Raw genomic sequence first — 19,871 nt, 5'->3', positions numbered from 1 at the left:
GCTGACAGAGACCACTTGTGCGCAACTGTGGCAGGAGACAGGAAGTCTTTGAGGGCTTCTGGAGCGGACCAGACCGGCATATCAATTAGCGACCAGTGGAGACACCAGTGGAGAGTGATGGCTGAAGGGAGGGCAGGAGAATAATAATAATCATTTAAAAAAAAATCTTCTCTTGTCTCGTCGATCCACGTGAGCGAGCGAGCGAGCGAGCGAGCGAGCGAGCGAGGGCGCGCATCAGCCCCCCAAAAAAAAGACAAGTCACTGGAGCTCCTTTCGTTCGCACTTGCTGATTTTGCGTTGCGCATATGTAGCAGACGCAGTGGAGGAAGCGGTGGAGGCTGGGATTTGACACTGCTTCTCCCGGACTGACTGAGGACTTGAATCGCTTCAACAATGAACACGAGCTTCTCGCTTGTGCTTGTTTGTTCTGCGGTATTTTTCACCGGGCTGCAGTGCACCTCGCCGGCGGCGACCCCCGTTAGCGGCAGCGGGGAAAATGTGGCGAAAAGAGACTTCAATCAAACAATTAACTCGCGCTTGAAGAGGAAAACCCTGGCTGTGGATTTTGCGGTGCCCTCTTTGCTGCGCTTTTACCTGGCGGAGTTTGTCAAGAGAGCCCTGAATGGAGATTGCCAGACTTTTGGGGGATGTTACACGGTGAGCGCAAACTTAAAAATGCACTGCATACCTTTACAGAAAACCATAGCTGCTACCTTGAGCGAGCAAAAGTCTGCAGCATCCGCACCAAGCAACGCATCTGCTGACGGCCAGCTCCCTTTTTTCTCCAAGCGGCCGCTGTCCAAAGTTCTGAAATTGGGTCTGACCAAAGCCAGCCGCAAATCCAACCAAGTGGTGGTGGAAATAGGAGAGGATCTCATCAGGACGGGATGCGGGGGGTTGTCTGTGTACGACGAGGCTCCCGTGCTCACCTTGGAAATGGACCTCACAACTATTCTGGAGTGGTGGCTGGGCGCAGACGGAGGCCGACTGAGAGTCCGGCTCATGCCCGAGAAAAAGGCGCAGGTGCCCGGGATGGAGGACCGCTACACTGCGGCCATACGAGCGGCGGATCCCCGCCTCTTTCTCCACATTCTCTCCCGAGGTGAATCGAACTGCGCTGACTTTCATCTTGAGAATGATTTACGTGGTGAAGTTGTTTGATGCTATCGCTCACTGCAGGAGGGTGTGATTGTGTGCTTGAAGGAAATAACAGGCAATATAGCTGATTCCCCCGCATGCTCCTGCTTCATTACTGATGCAGCGTTTCAAGATGAAGTGCAGATTGATTTCATTCACTCTGGAATATGTTCATTATCTGATCAATTGACACAGATAGAGAATGAGATTTTTATTATAACATGTACGTACAAATACTACCTGTTAGTGGATTTAAGTCGGAGAAGCCCCAGCGGGGCCTTCTTACGTTCCTTTTGACATACCTTCCCGAGTTCCCTTGCCACATTGTGATTAGGCGCAAATGAAGTCTTAATCACCAGGAATGCTTCACCGTTCAGTACTCCGAGGGTTATTCGTGCTCTCTTCTGAGAATCGACACAATCAGTGTAATTGCTTAATCACTTTGATGAGAGAGGCCGTCCTAGAAAAATGTAATGAAACCCATCAAACAAAAGCAAAGAGCTCGCTTGCATGAAAGCATCCAGAAATATATGATATGCTTATTTGCACAAACAGATGGATGAAGGCCCTCAGGACAGTCCACGAAAGGAAGACCTCATGCCATTTGTTTTGGACTTTTCTTTGTGGTCTTGCTGTTTGAGAAATGAAATGAAACAGTTATATGGCTGAAGAAAAAAAAAAAGAAAAAACACCTTAACCCCCTGCAGCGCCCAGTTCACATGCAAACTCATCCATCCATCCTACAAGTGATAATGTTAGCACGGAAAGATACGACTTTATTTCTTCTTTTTTTTTTTTTTAAATTCATCTTTTTAAGGTCATGTTTTTAATTATCACCATCTCAGCACAGCCCTGAAATGTCAAACTGATCTACTGCTGGGTGTCACGTGACACCGACTGCACCTCGGGCTACCTGTTGACTTGCAAAAGTGACAAAATATCAAGTCGGGATCAGGTCACCTTCACTTTATAAAATAAGAGCTTTGCGTTACAAAAGGATAATAACAGTAGTTACACGGAACATACGCATGGCTACACACGGATGTGTCATTCACTCATCCGAATACGCGATTACACTCGAGATGTCATCCAGATTACTGTGGCGGAATAATGCAATGGAGGAGTTTATTTGACAACACTAATGTGATTAATGTCATTTTGCCTTATTGCCCCCAAAGAAAACAAATGAGTCTTAGCTGAGTCTGGAATATTTGAGGGCCTTTCTCTGCAACTAGTTTTGTGTCTTGTCCAATGACAAGTGAGCCTTTCATCAAAGCGTGACCCTTGCGATTGATTGAGCAACTTATTGTGTTAAGATTTGCGGCGTTCAGGTGCTGTCATGCACCTACTGCAAACTGTCGGGGGTGCCACTCCATCATCAGCCGCTCGCTCACAAGATGAGCACAAATACAAGAGCCGCTGTCATTTGTCACCGGTTCTCCTAACAGATGTCGCAACGTGTATAGAGCATGAGTCAATCTAAAGATCTGCAAAACAAAATAGCTCCCTGATTGGTTGATTGAGTTTGACTTTTCTCTGTTTGGTGTGCGTGCTTGTTTCCCCCCAGCCTCAAGACAAATACTGGCTATTAGCATTGGAATAAATGGCTGTTATGGGCATCCTGAATAATTTGACAAGCGTGCCTGCAGGAATCAATGCAGGAAAACTTTGCTGGATGAATTTATGACTTAATTGGCCAGTGGGCCTTAAGGGCGTAATAATTACTGGGAGTTGTTTGGACAAGAGCAAATATTTGAAAGCATGCAAAGGTGTGATCAAGTTGACTTGTACTTTTGTTGTTATACTTACTAAGTGGTGCTTTCAAAACAATAAACAACACAGTGTAACGCAAAGGGCATCCCGGTTTTGTTAATATGCACATTCCTATCCTCAAGCGAAAATCTGTTGCCAACACGCTTGTAAGAAACACATTTGTAGGCTTTGTTCACCCCCCCCCCCCCCCCCGACCCCCTTTATTGCCCCAAAACAAATACACACTCGCGTGATCTCATCAGGATACTCACGCTATCTTTCTGAGAGGGCTCACAGTTGAACAGTACAAGTAAACATTCTGACTCATTATTTGAATGCCATTTGATGCATCATCATGCATTCCACCGCAATCACCGCTGCTGTCTTATCAGACTGAAAGAAATTGACTACTACATTGATACCAAACTTATCAGATTATTGCTCAAAGTTGTCCCGAAGCGATGGATCCGCATCAGAATCAGGGAGGATTCAAATCATTGTTTATCTATCATATCATCTCAAAACTTAGTGTTCACATATTAAATATGGATTTCTCCCAAATAAGTCATCAGTTCAGTGTGTTTGTGATTGATGAGAGTATTTGTGAGTAAGTAAGCAAATAAATAAATAAATCATGGTTGTGATGGACGCAATTGGTGGCAATGTCACCTGTGATTTGCCCTGAGACCCAAAGGGAAAATGACATGACATTGCAAGGATAGAGGTTGAACTTGTAATCAATGAGCCTACTGACATTAAAAGCTTGTATCCATCAGCTGCTAATGGGAAAATCAATACAAAGTCATTCTGACAAGCCCCTTTATTATTAATGCATCTCTATGATCAATTTGCGCCGCTGTATAATGTGACACCCGACCAAGGCCCGGGGGTTCCACCTTGCAAGTCACAGTGATTGTCAAGGATATGCTGAGCAGCGTAACATCTTAACTGGGCCGACCCGGAGTGCTTCGAGACTGATTACAGATTCAATATTTCAAATTACATTCAAACAATGCTATGTTTGCACCCAATGGCCACAAGCATATTTGTACAACCTAATGATATACAAATTCCTAATTGCATAAAACTGGAGAACAAAATATCTGAATTCAAAGAAAAATGAGGTTGTTTCATCCTCCGGATGGCATCCCGGTAGTTTGGAATGAACGTCAACTGGAAGATTGTAAGCCTCGAGATCGTTCCACCGGCAGTGTAAATAGTCCATCAAATCTATGCCATAAATAAAATGATATGTATGGCATGAGAATTCCAAGAGTGTGTCATCTCCATACATAAACATGTCCAGGTTACTATAAATCAAAGGTATGGTTGTATTGAAAGATAGCTTGATATCTGTGTTTTGCAAATTCACTGAACTCAAGGTGACATTGCTTGTGAATTCCCATTTCACTTCTTATTCAGCAGTGCTTTTCTTACTCTTCACCTGATGTTTTAGCTATTTATATATGCCTGCTAGCTGCCCGTTTGATTAATGGTGATGCTTTTAAGAAGCCTTGTGTGCTTAAGGCTTGCTATGAAGAAAAGTACATGCTGTACAGGAGTCCTTCTTCCCTCTGATGTTCTACTTCCATAATGAGAGAAGTGAACAAGTCTGGAGGTTGCTTTTTTATTCATTGATTTGATTTTTTTTAACATGATTATTATTGAGGCTTCGGGGCCGTAAATTATGTTGGACGTACTTCAAATATGCAGAGTACGGGTAATCCTCCTCGATTGTTTGCTGTCATGCTGCCTTGTGGATTTTTTTCATTTTTTTTGGCATCGTTAATCATTTCAAAATTATTGATCACGATCTAGTGGCACACAACTTGCACTTGAAAGAACACAAACCAGGAAGTTGCCAGGACAACATCGTTTTTGTCGCAAATGATTTCATGCCATCTCACTTTTAAACATGACACAAAGCAACAGAAGCAGTGGAAAATATATCAATAGAGAAGCAATCAAATAGAAATGTAATTCCAAAAGTGACAAGTGAAAACATTGGCATGGTGTGCATTCTGTGCAATATAGTTAAGTGACCTTAAGGTCCATTGTTGATACTCAGGACTTGGATCCCCTCCAATTCTGCCTGTTGTTTTACAGCCTTCTTAGTTTGGTTTTGGAGCAGGACAGAGACAGCAAGTTGTTATGATCAAAGATGCGCACAAGTATATTGGACCATTTCAAAGTCATGCAGCGCAGCGCGTTCAATGCCTTTTGTATGATTACAGCACACATTTGGAAACCTTTGCTACATTTGTTCAATGACTTTTCCGAGTCGGAGAGGTGGTGTTCTTTCATGTTTTAACATGATGCCAAAGGAGACCCGACAGGAACATAATGATGTATGAAATCGGAATCCCGATATATGATTTACTTTGAATAAAATAATCTGGATCGTTTTCAGGAAGCCCGCGCAAAGCGTGCTGAAAATTTGAATCAGCTGTGGCGGACGGAAAGGGACCGAAGTTGCCCAACCCCGATTTCAACGGTCTCCCTAGCAATCGGCAAAAAAACAGCCAGTGATCGTAAATATTTATGGGCTCTGTAATTGGCTTTCATTAACCAGCTTTACATCATAATGGGATTATTGTTGCTTGCATATTTAGTGATGTACTGTGTTGCTTGCTATTTCATTTTTAGAATTCAATTACTAACACATACAGTGTATTAGTAAGATGCTCTTATGATTTATTTTTACCACCTATTGACAGAAAACCAATCTCGGGTGACTTGTATTTCTTTTATTGCCAAAAGGAAGAATTCAAAGGAGGGGAGAGAAAATACAGCATACATAAAATTGTGAATTTTACTGTTTGCAATTTGGGGTCGTGTTGTATTTGCTCAAGGCAACGACTGTAAATTCTCTGTGTGTGTGTATGTTTTGAATTAATCTTGATTTGGTTGCTGTGTTTCTGGTTACTGCAATGGTGTGAGCTTGGTGTGACCTGGAGTCATGGGGGATGTAACATATTTCTTAATATTTGACCAAAGATGATGACGAGATGTCATGTTGGTTGAAAATCTATTTTTTGAATTTGGAAAGCAGAAAATAATCCCGATTCAAGTTTTGTATAGCCCTAAATCACAAGCAGTCTCTTCATTTTGACTTTAGTATGCTAACATCCAGCGACTTGAATTGGATATGAAATAAAATAGCCATTCTTTATAGAAAAGTAATATAATATACCCTAAATTTTTGCCATAAGTCCACATTATCAGGTGTTGGACTATGATAGTTAACCAGTCAAGACATTTTGGACTCAACCAAAATGAAAAAGCTATTCAGTCTGAATAAAGTACGTATTTCAATTTCAATTGGATTCAGGAAATATTCAGGTCGCAGAAAATATGTTCATACAATACTTACAAATTCCTCCAAAGCTCATGTTTTCCATTGCCGGATTCTTAAAATATCTCGATGATTGCTTTGTTTTGAGTCTCTAATACCTATCATAAAGAATGGATGGGAGGATGACCTTCAAAAATACATGCAAATTGAAAGGGACAATAAATAGAAAGCCGAGGAGGGCGTGCGCACCTGCGCTCTTTGTAATGCAATGAGGCACAGCCAGCGAGTGGCTCCGCTCCGTCTTGGGCTTTACACATCATTTGCCAAACTCACATTTACTTGCTTAATTGAGCCAGGTCCTGTAATGCTTCCTCTAAGACCACAAACTTCAGTTGTGAATGAAAGTCATCAGACTGACTGGGAGTAAGAAAGAAATGAACAAATGCCTCAGCTGCCCAAAGCGGAGCAGCCCGAGAGCTCTCCAGCCTCATCCCCAGCTCCCTTTATGATCTGTAATGGGATTGTTCAAGAGCGCCAGCAGCATCTTCATCACAGAACAAAAGCCTCTTAATTGGATTTAATTCCTTTCGAAAGGTCGGGAGACAGCCGTGTTTTACTAAACCTGCTCATCCCTCCAAGCTTTCAAACGCACCTTTCATTCACGGCCGTCGGGTTGCTCGGGCCTTCTATCACCCGTGTGGGAAAACGATATACCTACGAGTGCCACGTGAGACCCGGTTCGGCCAGCCGTCCAGCAGCCGCAAACTGCCGGGAGTTTGTAACTCAAGTGAGAAGCGCTCCACTGATATTAAACGTCAATTTTAACTTGAAACGACCTCTGCAATTCCAGAAGAGCTTTTTTCATTTTTGTAATGGCATGAGAAAGCTGTTCTTGAGAGTGACTTCAATCAAATGTTCTTGGACACACTTTGAGATGAGTCAGGAAATGTGGTGTGGGTGTTGTTCTACAAATTCTCATTTTTATATTGGAAGGTTATCTAACAGATGACGACGTCCCTGATGTAAAATTGCTCCGTGTTTGTTCAGTCCCATTATTTCCATCTCCAGCGCTATTACTGAATGGCATTTGATCGGAAATACTTCTAGCGTTTTGTGCCAAAGAAGGTCAGGGTAACAATTGAATATTTTTGCACCATAAACCCACGTGTGGAACATTTTTCACCATTGTGCAAGGCCTGACCAATTTGCATTTTGATGTTTCCGTTCTTTGAGCGTTTCCAAGAAAGGAAGTTGCTCTTCAACGTTTGCTTGATTAAAAGAATGATTCCCGTAGATTTTTCATTTTGTTCTTTCACTAACAGCAACGTTAGGGGATAACGATAATGTGGGGCTTTATTGGGGGGAAAGAATGAGCCCGTAATTGACCTTCAGAAGAGCAGCGTTCATATACTGATGCTTGTGATGGCAATAAAAAAATGCTGTCTCTGCTGAGCTGTTGTGCCAATTTAACCAAAGTAGGCCCTCAAAATTGATGGTGTTATTATTAATGCGTAGTAATATGAAAGTGATATCTTTATACCCCTCCTTAAAATACCTATTAATTCTCACCTCAAAATAAATGTAAATTTCAGCTCACTGCAGATAAAGATGTAGCTGAAATGGAATCAGGAGAGCAGGGTCGGATGATTATTTGCTCCCCCCATCTTTATTTTAGCATTTCAAACACAAAACCGTGTTAAAGTAACAATGCCATCTCTGTGGTTGTATATAAAAAGTACATCAGTCACCAGATTGAATACAAACATTTTGTTTTCTCCTATAATGATGTGACAGATGTTTTGAGTGGGATTTGATATTTAGCAGTGTGCTTGGGTGAAGACTCTCTCCATCAGCTCATTCCTGCTGTCATTATTATGAGCCCCAAATGTGCTGTGCATCTGCGTAGCAATGTGCTCAGCTGGACATGTTTCCTTCCTCATTTGGCGGAAGATGAGGATGGCTACAATGCGTGTCAAACATTTTGCTGCTTCTTATTTTTCATTGAAAGAGCTTATTAGTCGTAGGTTGTTTGTCTCTTCCGACAGTCAAATTTAATACAGTAGCAGAGCAAGGTCCTCTTCCAGACCTGCAGGGGGCAGGAAATAAAGGCCACATCACAAGTCACCAAACTTCCTGTCAGATCCCATATTGCCTACAGATTACCATGTGAGCTGGGGAACATTCAATTGAAGGCCTGTTGGTGAAAGAAGAAAAGCTTCAACAGATAAAGCAAAGAAAAAGAAAACCCAACAAGACTTCTCGGTTCCTGGTCACACGCAACTGGTAGGAAATGGACTTGTTTCTAAGTTTGGTTAATGCTTGGTTTGTTTGAAATGTTTGATGTCTGCACATCACGGAGAGTCCACCCCTGTCGTGTTGGTCTACTTGGCACTCATGGCTCATGTATGGCTCCCACAGGTAGTTTTTCCTCACCTCCATCCTCAATTGTCTTTACACTACCAGTTACAAATCTGTGTGAGACCGGGAGAGGTGGATTTTTTTTGGGTCTGTCTTCAGCTTGGTAAAGCACTTTGTGTTCCATTTCTAATGTATGAAAAGTGTCTCATGAATAAAATATGATTGAACTTGATACCCATCCCCTCTCCTGCCAACTTGAGTAGCTCTACACTATGTTACCGTGATGACCAGGGTAAGAGATGATGATGGAGAGTGTGATGCGCACCTGCGCTCTCATATGAGAATAGAACATGGATTTTCATTTGTGGGGTTTTCATTTCACCACTAGTACGCAGTGGAGTGTGTCGACACTGGATGTATCACATGCAGCAGACACGTTGCTAAACACGACACCACTTGTCTCCTGATTTGGCAGGGACTTCAGAGATGTGTATGTGAGGAATTAAATGGACCATATACACAGCAACGCATTTATATAATGTGTCCAGAGTTTGATACAGACACGGTGTTGACAAATCTGTTCATTCTTGGCTGTAGATTTTGATTTAGGTAACGTCAACCGAGTGGTAGAAGTTCAATCAGGTGATATACGAGGTAGGAGGCGTCTGTGATTATTTTATGGAACAAAAAGCTGTCCAGTTCATCGAGGGAATGCAGAGGGAAATAAATGATCTTCTGTTTTTGTGGCAGATTGTGACTCGTGAGGACCCAGGATAGTGACCGGGATCAAATAGTTTGGCCTGGATAGACACTAACCTTTGAGATGGTATTGAGGGGAGCTGGGCCTTTGAGTCCAACATTTTTGTGAGACTTCACAAATTTCTGGAAGAATGGTCAACTAAATCTAGCGGAAAGTCTTTTCAGAAGAATCGTACTTTGCTCTTTCATATGGTTGCATGTTGGTCGATACGGAAGACGTTGGCAGTCACGTCGAGAAGCCATGTGATCTTTGCGTTTCCCTCCCAAAGTGGAATTAAAAAGGCTGAACGCCACGGAGGAGGTTGGACTTACTACTCAGCGAGTGGAATAGTTCAGGCTGTGCACAAACCCTAGCTAACGTTGGCTGCTTAGTGAGATAAAGGCTTAAATCTTAGTGCATGGGGGCAGGCAGTCTGAATATGAAGTTTAATGCACCATGAAGACGTGTCATGCACTTGTGGTAAATGGCTTTTAGGGTTAACAAACGGGATGATATGCTCTGCAATCTCACTGTAATGACAAGCAGACTAATAATTAAACAAATCTTTCCTTTTAGTCATCATTCAAAAGAAATGCTGGCTTCAACCGTCCTCCACATTGATGTTTCTGTAGAGACGAGCCACTGACTGACAAGTATGAGATGGCCCTAATCTATTGGCTAATAGGAATGGTAAAAAGCAGACAAGGTTATGGACCGATCACGTAAGAGTTACAAAGTAAACGAGGTCATTTTTGTCTCCCCATTCTTTATAATTCTATGTGGCCTCAGTTGAATAAGATGACGGAGGCGTGGATGCCTACGGCCCCTCCAATCATCACCAAACGGTCACGCTCGGTGTGAGTGACACTGGAGGAAAAGTGGGTGAAGTGTCTTGCCCAAAGACGCATGACTCTTCTGTTGCAAAAAAAATAAATAAAAATGGAATGCAGTTCCATCAACACAATTGTATTGTCCATTTAAAATGAATGAACTTATTTGGCTTGAAATGGTATCTGCTTCCTTCATGGAAAGGGTGACATGAAATTTGAATAAAAAAATTGCACGACTGGTCAGCATGTCTGCCTCACAGTGCAGAGCTTGTGGGTTTGATTCCTGTTCCTCCGGCCTTCCTATGTGTCGTTTGCATGTTCTCCCCGTGCCTGGGTGGGTTTTCTCCAGTACGCCCGTGACTCATGAAGACAAGTAGTTCAGAGAATGGATGGATGGATGGATGGATGGATGAATGGATGGATGGAGTGTCAAAGCGACAAAAAGAAATGATGTGTTATGGCTGGGATGAAGAAATGAAATTGCACTTGTGTGTTTGGTTCTCATTTGAAGCACTCAGCATTTGTCACCGAGTGCCATTTATCTCCAGCAACTCCAGTTGCTGCATTTGTATTGAACAGGAGTCAATCAAGCGAGCAATGAATGCCAGTGAGACTATCAAAAAGAAAGAGGAATACAAAAACAATGAGTGAAAAGAGAGAGGCCAAATTAATGCATGCCAATGGAAACTTAACAAGACCCAGCTTTTACTCTGATTACATAGCAAATGGGAGGAATTGAGGGGAGATATATATATATATATACATATATATGTGTGTGTGTGTGTGTGTTATTTTTCTTCCCTCTGACTATTTTACTCTTGGAACACCGCCTGTTTTTTTTTGTCAAGGTGGACACATTTATTGGGTTTACACTCACAATCACAGAGTGTCTTTCACTTTGACACATCGCTTATGCTCAAGAGGTTCCTTTGACTGCACTTTACTCGTGAGTCAGTCACACCGATTTCATTTATATAGCAGCGACTCACAAAATCCTCCTGCAGGGTTTGTCACAGAGCGCATTTGTGTGTGCATTTTCTTAAGTAAAAATATAAGGCAACTTTTTTTATAGAGCACACTTTAGCCACACAGCATCTAAAAGCGTGAACAAACCAAATAAGACAAGACAAAATAAGGGTTTATGTGCAGCATGGCGATTCATCGTTTATGCTTTGAAACCTGGGCTCCATTACTACGCTCAAGTCAGCTCATGTGGAAGCCCACGTCATGGCCCTTTGATCAGATTTCAAATTTCCAGTGGTTCCATAATAACTCTTTGCCTCCTCAATAGGATCTGCAACGTTTTAGTTCCATTTAATACCACTTAAGTTTCCAGTCTGTTCAACAGTATCAAAAGCCCTCTGAGATCCATTAAGGCTAGCACTGCCACCTTCCTTTTGTCACTGTCGAATCTTATATCTTTTAATAAGAGCTGTTTGTGTACTGTGATGAGCTCAAAAACATGACTGATATACATTAGAGTCCATTTGAGTAAAAAAACAAAAACAAATATTAAGTTGATTAAGGTTTATGCCGCGTCTACAATTTGCTAACACGGAAGTCTGAGTCGTCTGAACCGCGGGCCAGATGTTGACAAGAGTTTGATGAATATTTCAGTCTTACACAACCAAGTTACGGAATGCTATCATCATTGTTACTGTATTCTGCTGGGATTTTGTAATTTCATCAAGGTTTAAAGTGAGCAGACGGGTCAATTGTGATGCTTGATGCTCATTCCAAATTGACTCCGTTTCAAATCAAACTACTCTTGTTAGATACCATCTGGTCATCCATGCATTGCTGTAACTCAGGGGTGTCGCACTTATTTTTTGTCACGGGCCAATTTGTAGTTACTTCTTCGCTCAGAGGACCGTTATGCTAGTGAAATCAAATAAATGTTAAATCGTCTCTTATTATTACTTAGGTTAGTCGTTTTGAAGTCAAGGGTAGTTGTGTGCTCAATCACTGTTCAAATGACTGTCAAATAAAATAATTTGACAATTAAAATTTCTGGCACGGATTTTAGCAAGATCTCAGAAGTTGGCATACTTTTGCAAGCCGGATGGATAGGGCCCGCGGCTCGTTAGTTTGACGCCTTTGCTGTAATTCATCAGCCGGGAAGGCTTCTGCCACCGACTGACACGCAATGACTGATTTGTAATGACATTCCCTGGCAAAAAATAAATAAAGTCAAGAACAGGGTTACGGAGTAGCGCGTAATCTTCCCATGACACAGTGTTTGACACATGCAGCTGGGGAGAGGTTTGCTCATTGATCCGCACATTGGCCCTCACCACAGGCGAGCTCATTTGAATAATAAGGGGGGAATATTTTGTGTGGAATGCCTCAAGACCTTCAGATGAGTCAATATGACTCGCTGAAGAATGAAGAGAGGGTTCAAATCCATCGGGGATCTTTGGAGGAGAACGAGGAGCCCGTGTGAATGGCTGATGAGTGAAAAGGCGATGTGCAGAAATTACGATTGGAAGGAAGGAAATAGGAAGTCATCGACGGGGAGAGATACTGCTAACCATCTTTTCTCAACTGCTATCGGAATATTTTTTTTTCTGTAAAGATGTAGACTTTGTGAGGTCAAACAAACAAACAGAAAACAAGTGAAATGTGCCGCTCTAGCTGTATCACAAAGATGAGTGACTTGAAGCAAGGTTATGGATTCGACCCTGCGATTGGCCGCCAACCAGTTCAAAGTCAGGAAAGGGGAAGAATGGAAGTCTTCTCGTCGCTGAACCAAACTCTTGTATGACTTTGGATGAGGAGTCACAAACACTAGAAGTATCATTACAATCAAACATAATCATTATTTCCTCAAGTGGATTGAGTTCAACAACGCTAATTGTGTCCTACTTTAGTTCACGCATTCCCGACGGCATATGCTTACGTTATTGCAGTATATGGGGGATAAAAGCGACAGAAGCCAGGCATGATTAGAAAACATTTTTTTCCTCTCCACCCATAAATTTGCTGAGCAGTAAGACAAGGCTCTTATCACTAAAAGGTCATAAACCCACCCAAGGGGGCCATTAAGTCTCTCTCGCTCTCTCACTCTGTCTCTCGCTCTCTCTCTCTCTCTCTCTCTCTCTCTCTGTCTCTCGCTCTCGTTCTGTCTCTCGCTGGCTCTCTCTCTCTCTCGTTCGTTCGTCCTTTCTAGCAATTTGGAAATCGCATCCAGAAACCGGGTTTACCTCATAGACACGTTCTAATGCTAATGGAATGAAAGAAGAGGGCCAAAAGCAAACGCAATGCAAGGATGATTTGAGGATTTGGAAGGCAAAATGAGGAGAAATCGATGGGCGGTGAGATTCAAACACTCGCCAGCCTCGTTTCAACAAATTACAGGCGCACAGCCAGTGTCTTACTTGAACATTTTTAACACTCAATAGTAAAACTGCAAATCCAGAGCTTTTTCTTTTTTCCCCCTTTTGTGACCTATGGGGAAGTGATTAATTACATCTTTGTGCACCGCCGTCCATTTGGCAGGCTTACTTACCTCCTCGGGAAGAATGAGTACTTAAAGTGCTACCAATTCATCTGCAGTTGGGTGTCTTTGCCACTAATAGTGGTAATAATTTGAATTCAAATGAGCCATTTTCTGCAGTAATTGAAAAGATTTTCATATTAACATGTACATTAGCAGCAGTTTCCCTTACACTGCAACAGCTGTTAGGCCACAGGGTATTTGCCAACATAAAGATTATGTAGAAAGGCAAATCGTTTAAAGAATGAATGCTCGCGTGAGAATGTTTCACCTAAAGCCTTTTTAATTCATCAGCAATAAAAATAAGGTTTGTTTTAAATGGAGGTTTTGCTTTTGCAGTCTTGCATTGATTTTCTGGACCTGGTATCAAGGAGGCGGGAGGGGTTCCTCCCATGTGGGGTCTCTTTTTTTTTAATGCTATATCATTAAGTTCAATACACTACTGAGATAAGAGTATAGCTTTAATTACAATACAAACTTGAATTGTACAAGTTGACAAAATCGCACGGTGATTTATTGTTGTGTCCAGAAATTGCATCCATGGTTTTGTGACCGTGTTGGTTTTATAATGCGGCAGCCGTTAAGTTCATCCGGGCTCTTTGTACTTTTAATGCCTTTCGGTTTTGCAGCCACAGCAGAGTCTAACTAATGAGGACAAGGCGAGTTCAGCAAGAAGCAGAGAGAAACGGATAAACGTCTGGCTTTATTCAATAGCTACAGTCCAATTTGGGATTTCATAGGCTTTACAATAAGGCTCTATGAAACCACAAACCTCTTTTCCAGTGCAGCTGGGACATTGTCAAAACACAGTACAGTGATATGCAAAAAGCCTTTCAAACCGTATTCAATTGACTACAAAGACAAGATGGTTCAAACTGATGAACGCCAGTTTCAAGACTTAGATGACAGACATTTGACCACTGAGAGTATACAAATAACCAATATGTACATAGGTTGCATGCATCTTGAGGTCTTGTTAGGCACAAATGGCAGCAGGAGAAAGCAAAGTCAACAACAGTCATGTCAATATGGCAGCAAAGGCAGTCCAGCAGAGGGTTGCAAATGTCACAGATCTGTGTGTGTGTGTGTGTGTGTGTGTGTGTGTGTGTGTGTGTGTGTGTGTGTGTGTGTGTGTGTGTGTGTGTGTGTGTGTGTGTGTGTGTGTGTGTGTGTGTGTGTGTGTGTGTGTGTGTGTGTGTGTGTGTGTGTGTGTGTGTGTGTGTGTGTGTGTGTGTGTGTGTGTGTGTGTGCACGCCCACGCGGGCTTGCTTGCTCATTAGCTCGGCAAACTTTTTTTCTATCAGACTGCACAGATGCTGCAGTGATTATACTCAACATTAAACAAAGGGAATGGTGAGGAAACAATGTAAACACCTGACGGCACATTTTATGATTCTCTGATGACACTTGGGACTCCAAAGTTTTGAATGTAGGTCTTGACATCTTGAACGGAGGTTTCCCTTCATGAAACATCTCAATAGAAATTGAAAAGGGTTTGAATCATGAAGTATTAGGGGACAACATAAGCTATAAATAAATAGAAGCAGACAATGTTGTCTGATTCCTGGCTTTTGAAATGTTTTCTTTGTGCAAATGTACTAACATCTGCAGCGTCACCATCTCCCACACAAGCCGAGTCTGCTCCAGTCTTTCTGCCTTATGGCATTTCAGAGCCTGACGAGTTTCCTTACACGTGCCGATAACGCCTTAAAGCAGCATAATGTTTGTGCGCCACACTGCTGAGCTGACATGGGCGGGGGTAATTAAAATTCCCTCCGCTGGGCTGAACTACCATTTAATTGACCTCAGACAGAGGCATGCTCTGTCAGAGGCAGTGGGTGAAGATAGAACATTGTGCTCTTTTTGACAACCCAGCTGTAATAGAACGTTAATTACCACTATTATAGCTCTCCTTACTAGCTTGTCTTAACTGGTTGCAGATAATGTCTTCCAAAAAAATTGGATGTGGAGCACCATAGCACATCGGCCTCACAGTGGTTCCATTCTGGCTTGGATCTTTCTGTGTGGAGTTTGCACGTTCTCCCCGTGCCTTTGCAGAATTTTCTTTCAAAGTAACCAACGAGGCCGTAGAGATAATTCCCACCTGTTTCTAAAGATTGAAAAGTATTCAGCTTATTTCTGTTCATTATAGGTTGAACGCCATGAATTCTTCAGGAGCTCCATTGTGATCTGCTTCTTGATAATTAATTAATATGGTTTGTGGGTGCTGGGGCACACAATCACTTGCCTAGCCAGTTTAATTTAGCTTCTCAGAGGGGCTCAATGGTACCCCATGGACATTTTGCAGCAAATGTGTTTTTCATTATGAAATAAATTGTCAAACAGATCCCGCAGTTTGTTCTCCAGCCTTCGTGAGTGGCTATTTGTTTGCATATTTCATTATCTCCCCTCCCAGCTGCTTTAATACATCAACTGAGTTGCTTGCCATTTTATAGAGATGCTGTTTTCATGTTTTAAAAATGTCAGCTTGAAATAATGGACTGGATGCATCTGTGGCACAATCTAAAACAACACCAACATACTGTTTTGTTTTGCACATTGACAGAAAAAAAAAATACAATAGTGTTAAGGTTCCAATGTGTTCCCAGCATTACTGCATAGATTTGCTCTATGAAACGCCTGGGTGATATCGCTGTCATCCTTTGACCCAATAATCAGCTTCGAGCACATAAAACTAAATCTTTTTTTTTTTTATGGTACGGGAGTAAGGAGGCACACATCTTTACGACATTGAACATATTGTCAGAAAATTGAGGAGCAGAGCATCACGCACGTTGGTCCTTGACAAAAATCCCATGTGTGGGTGGCAGCTTCTATAATGTCAAACATGTTATATTGGCTTCCTCTGCCCAAATCCACATCACCAATACAAAAGTCCTAATTAACTGAGTGACTTTTATTAAGGCCTCCCCCCCTCCCAAGCACGGGGCAAATAGTCAACAGTCCACCGCCCAAGTCAGTTTCTACAGTAAGGCCATTACAGATCCTTCATGTGTATCGTTCTTTAATGAGTACAATAAAGGTTTGAAGACAGTTGCAGTTCATGCACACATTGCAATTCCAATCAAGTTGGGATGTTGTGTAAAACATAGATAAAAAAACAGAAGGGAATTGTTTTACGAGTGACATTCAATTGAATACCCTCCAAAGACAAGATAGGGCAATCCAGCCTTTTACAACTGAGTGCCATGACCTCCGATTTAGAGGTGCTAATCCTCATCTCAATGGCTTCTTCAGACTCAATTGTAAACTGCTCTGGGAAGGTTGAAGATTGCAGCTTGGAAAAAAAGCACCTGAGCGCCAAAGGAAACTGCGAGATAAAAAAAAAGGGCCAGGACTAAATTTGGCCCAAAAGTGCTGTCCATTAGAGAGCCAATTCACGTTTCTTCATATGCTGTCCATTTATCTTACCTGTGATACCCACCGAAGGGCAAAGGATAAAATTTAGCCGCTGTGCTAACTCTGGCATACTTGCATTAATGTTGATTTTTGCAATGACGCAATACTGCGGCCAGACCCCCTCAACACCTTGCTTGCATCTGTCCATAAATGTAATGAACAGGTAAAAATAGACAGCCTTTGGCAGAGTCCAGCCTTCTGTGGAAATAAATCTGACAAACTGCTGGTAACAGCCCATACTCCCTAAGGGAAGACCTCCAATTCCATAAAGCACATGTAGACCGCAAAAAAAAAAATCTGCACACCAAATTGAAAGCGTATTTTATGTTTCCTTTGGGTGGACGATCTGATACATTTGAATCCAAACACTTAATATATTCCATGGAGCTCTTTTCATTATCAGCGGAAAGCTACGCTGCACCAACTTTTCTGCCACGTGCAAGGACGCAGAGGAACAACCCTCGCAAGAAGGCGCAGTGCGTATCTGCCATCAGCCATGTGCAGTCTCGGGAGTCTCATCCCTGTGGTTACCAAAGATTATGTGACCTTTAAAAATCATTGATGTTGATACGGGTTCCGCTAGATCTGCATTTGTTAGGGAGAGCGGCACATTCAATCACACGTCAAAGAGAGGCAATGTCGGCACGGCACAGCACAGCACAGACATAGCTCACAGCTACATCACACAAACTATGTTTCTCCGTGTGGGGGGAATCAATAACTAAATACACCACTTTGGTCCTATTTGCATGACTTTGATGTCAGTCTGAGGGTCTCATGATAGAAGGTTATTTCTCTTCCCTCAGTCATGTTTGAACACATGCGCACACACACAGTGCACACGAATCCTCTCGTAAAAAAGTAACCCAATGCGACAATTGAAGGTCTGAGGCAATTCAAACCCAGACGCTCAAGACGAGCGATGCTTTTAGAATCTAGTGCAAACAAACTGGCTGATAAAACATGTACTCGACAAAAAGGGCTGCATTTAAAAGTAATAATAATGTATCACAAAGTACATCCATTAGTTAAGAACATTGTGATACATTAGTAATGCATCCAACTTACACCATTATAATATCCAGGTAGCTCATGTAGCCATTAAGCTACGATTAACATCATTTAGTGTCATAGGTTTCCCACACTGCAACAGCCACTGCTGCAACTAAAACATAGAAGTTCAACAAAGGACATATTGTAAATTCATACTGTAGATAAATGGTGACAAAATGACCACTGTTTTATTTCCACACGAGATCTTAAAATTCTTCTGAGCTGCCGTTTGATATATTACTTCAGTTTACATTTTTCCATCCATCCATCCATCCATCCATCCATCCATCCATCCATCCATCCATCCATCCATCCATCCATCCATCCATCCATCCATCCATCCATCCATCCATCCTCTTCCGCTTATCCGGGGTCGGGTCGCGGGGGCAGCAGCTTTAGGAGTTTACGTTTTTTGAGTTATCCAATATTGTTCAAGAGAAAATATACTTTGATTAGCAAAATACTAACTTTGAACTATTTCTGTATCGCCACCAATTAACATTTGTAACTCACCAAATCAAGATATGACATCTTGAGCCTGGTAAGACGGTGCATTCCCAGTAAAAGTTCCCGTTCTTCAAAGTGTCACACATGCATGCTAAGTAAAGAAATCTAAAAATTGCTGCGTGTGAATGCTTGCTTGCCTAAAAAGTATCAAGTGTCTCAGGCTGGCATTTCCTGTATCTGAAGGCACATTTAGTTTCTTTCTATACGCTAAGGGGATGTGACATGATATTTAAAGCAAAGCCCTTGGGATTCATATCCAAACCCAAGGTAATATGAGTCATTTTTTCAGGACCACAGGGAGGGTTAACATTTGGTCACAGTCAGTCACGTCAAACATGCAGATCGACTCTCAGGCCAGGACATTAGGTAGAGAAAAACAAAATCATAAATGCTAGCGCCTTTGCCAATAGAAAATGCTTGACAAATATTGTCACTTGGAGACACCGTATTATTCTCTTGCCAAATAGAAGTAGGAGGTTGTGATTACGTTGCTTTGGATTTGGCGTGGGCCAAACAAGATACTGTACTGTCCAGCTTTAGTTTGGATGTGGTTAACATCTCCTTTAGTTTTTGGGCAAAGAAATACTTTTTATGACCTTTTAACACAATCAGCGGGGCCGTAGCAGAATATTACGCGATATGACCATAAAGTCCAACTACAGCTGTAAAGGGATGTGTGCGCTACCAGATGGCACCGTTTTTTCTCCCTCAATATGCATTTTATATTGATTTTATTGTATATACGTCTTAAATGGTATTTGTTTTGTTTCCATATTCAATGCATTGGTACAAGAGGAGCTTTCCGACCTGAGACTGAATCAATCAATAGCAACTTTGCTGAAGTGGTGCTTTCCATTTCACTTCAATTGCTTTGAGGCTAGACATGATACACAATTGAGTAAGCACTGTTCCTTTGAGCTAGAATCTGACTTGCTAGTCCCCCTGGCTCTGTCCATTTCTTTACAATAGTGAAGAGCCTGTTTCACGTGCAATCTTTTCACCATCAGTATATGAGGCAGTTAGGTATAGTCCAGTCATAAATGCATTGTAAATTCATCTGAACAATTGTGTTAATCTACATTGCTGCACCTGCTTGATAGCTACAATTTCATTTTCATTGTCTGGCTTTAAAGTCAATCACTAATTAAAGTGTGGTCTGTGCACTTTACTACATTTGAGGGTGATGATAAATTGCATGACCAATCGAGGGTGAGTCACCAAAGGGATCGCCACAAAAATTGCCGGGAAAAATATATCTGGCAATAAGAGAAAGCAATTTGTGAA

At 41.9% G+C, this 19,871-nt stretch overlaps 1 protein-coding gene across 1 annotated transcript in view; it reads left to right on the top strand.

Annotated features, from left to right (window-relative positions):
* Positions 1-8,281: 8,281 nt before the first annotated feature.
* alk (ALK receptor tyrosine kinase) overlaps positions 8,282-19,871 on the top strand; it is a 123,166-nt gene continuing 111,576 nt past the window's right edge. Inside the window, exon 1 of the mRNA XM_085932019.1 lies at positions 8,282-8,467. The gene's annotated coding sequence lies outside the window, so the exon portion shown is untranslated. The remainder of the gene's footprint in view (positions 8,468-19,871) is intronic.

The sequence above is a fragment of the Syngnathus leptorhynchus genome, chromosome 15 (genome assembly GCF_054491065.1).
Source record: "Syngnathus leptorhynchus isolate UIUO chromosome 15, UIUO_Slep, whole genome shotgun sequence".
Lineage (NCBI taxonomy): Eukaryota > Metazoa > Chordata > Actinopteri > Syngnathiformes > Syngnathidae > Syngnathus > Syngnathus leptorhynchus.
Note: the sequence above shows the minus strand (reverse complement) of the source record. Positions and strands in the feature narration are given on the sequence as shown.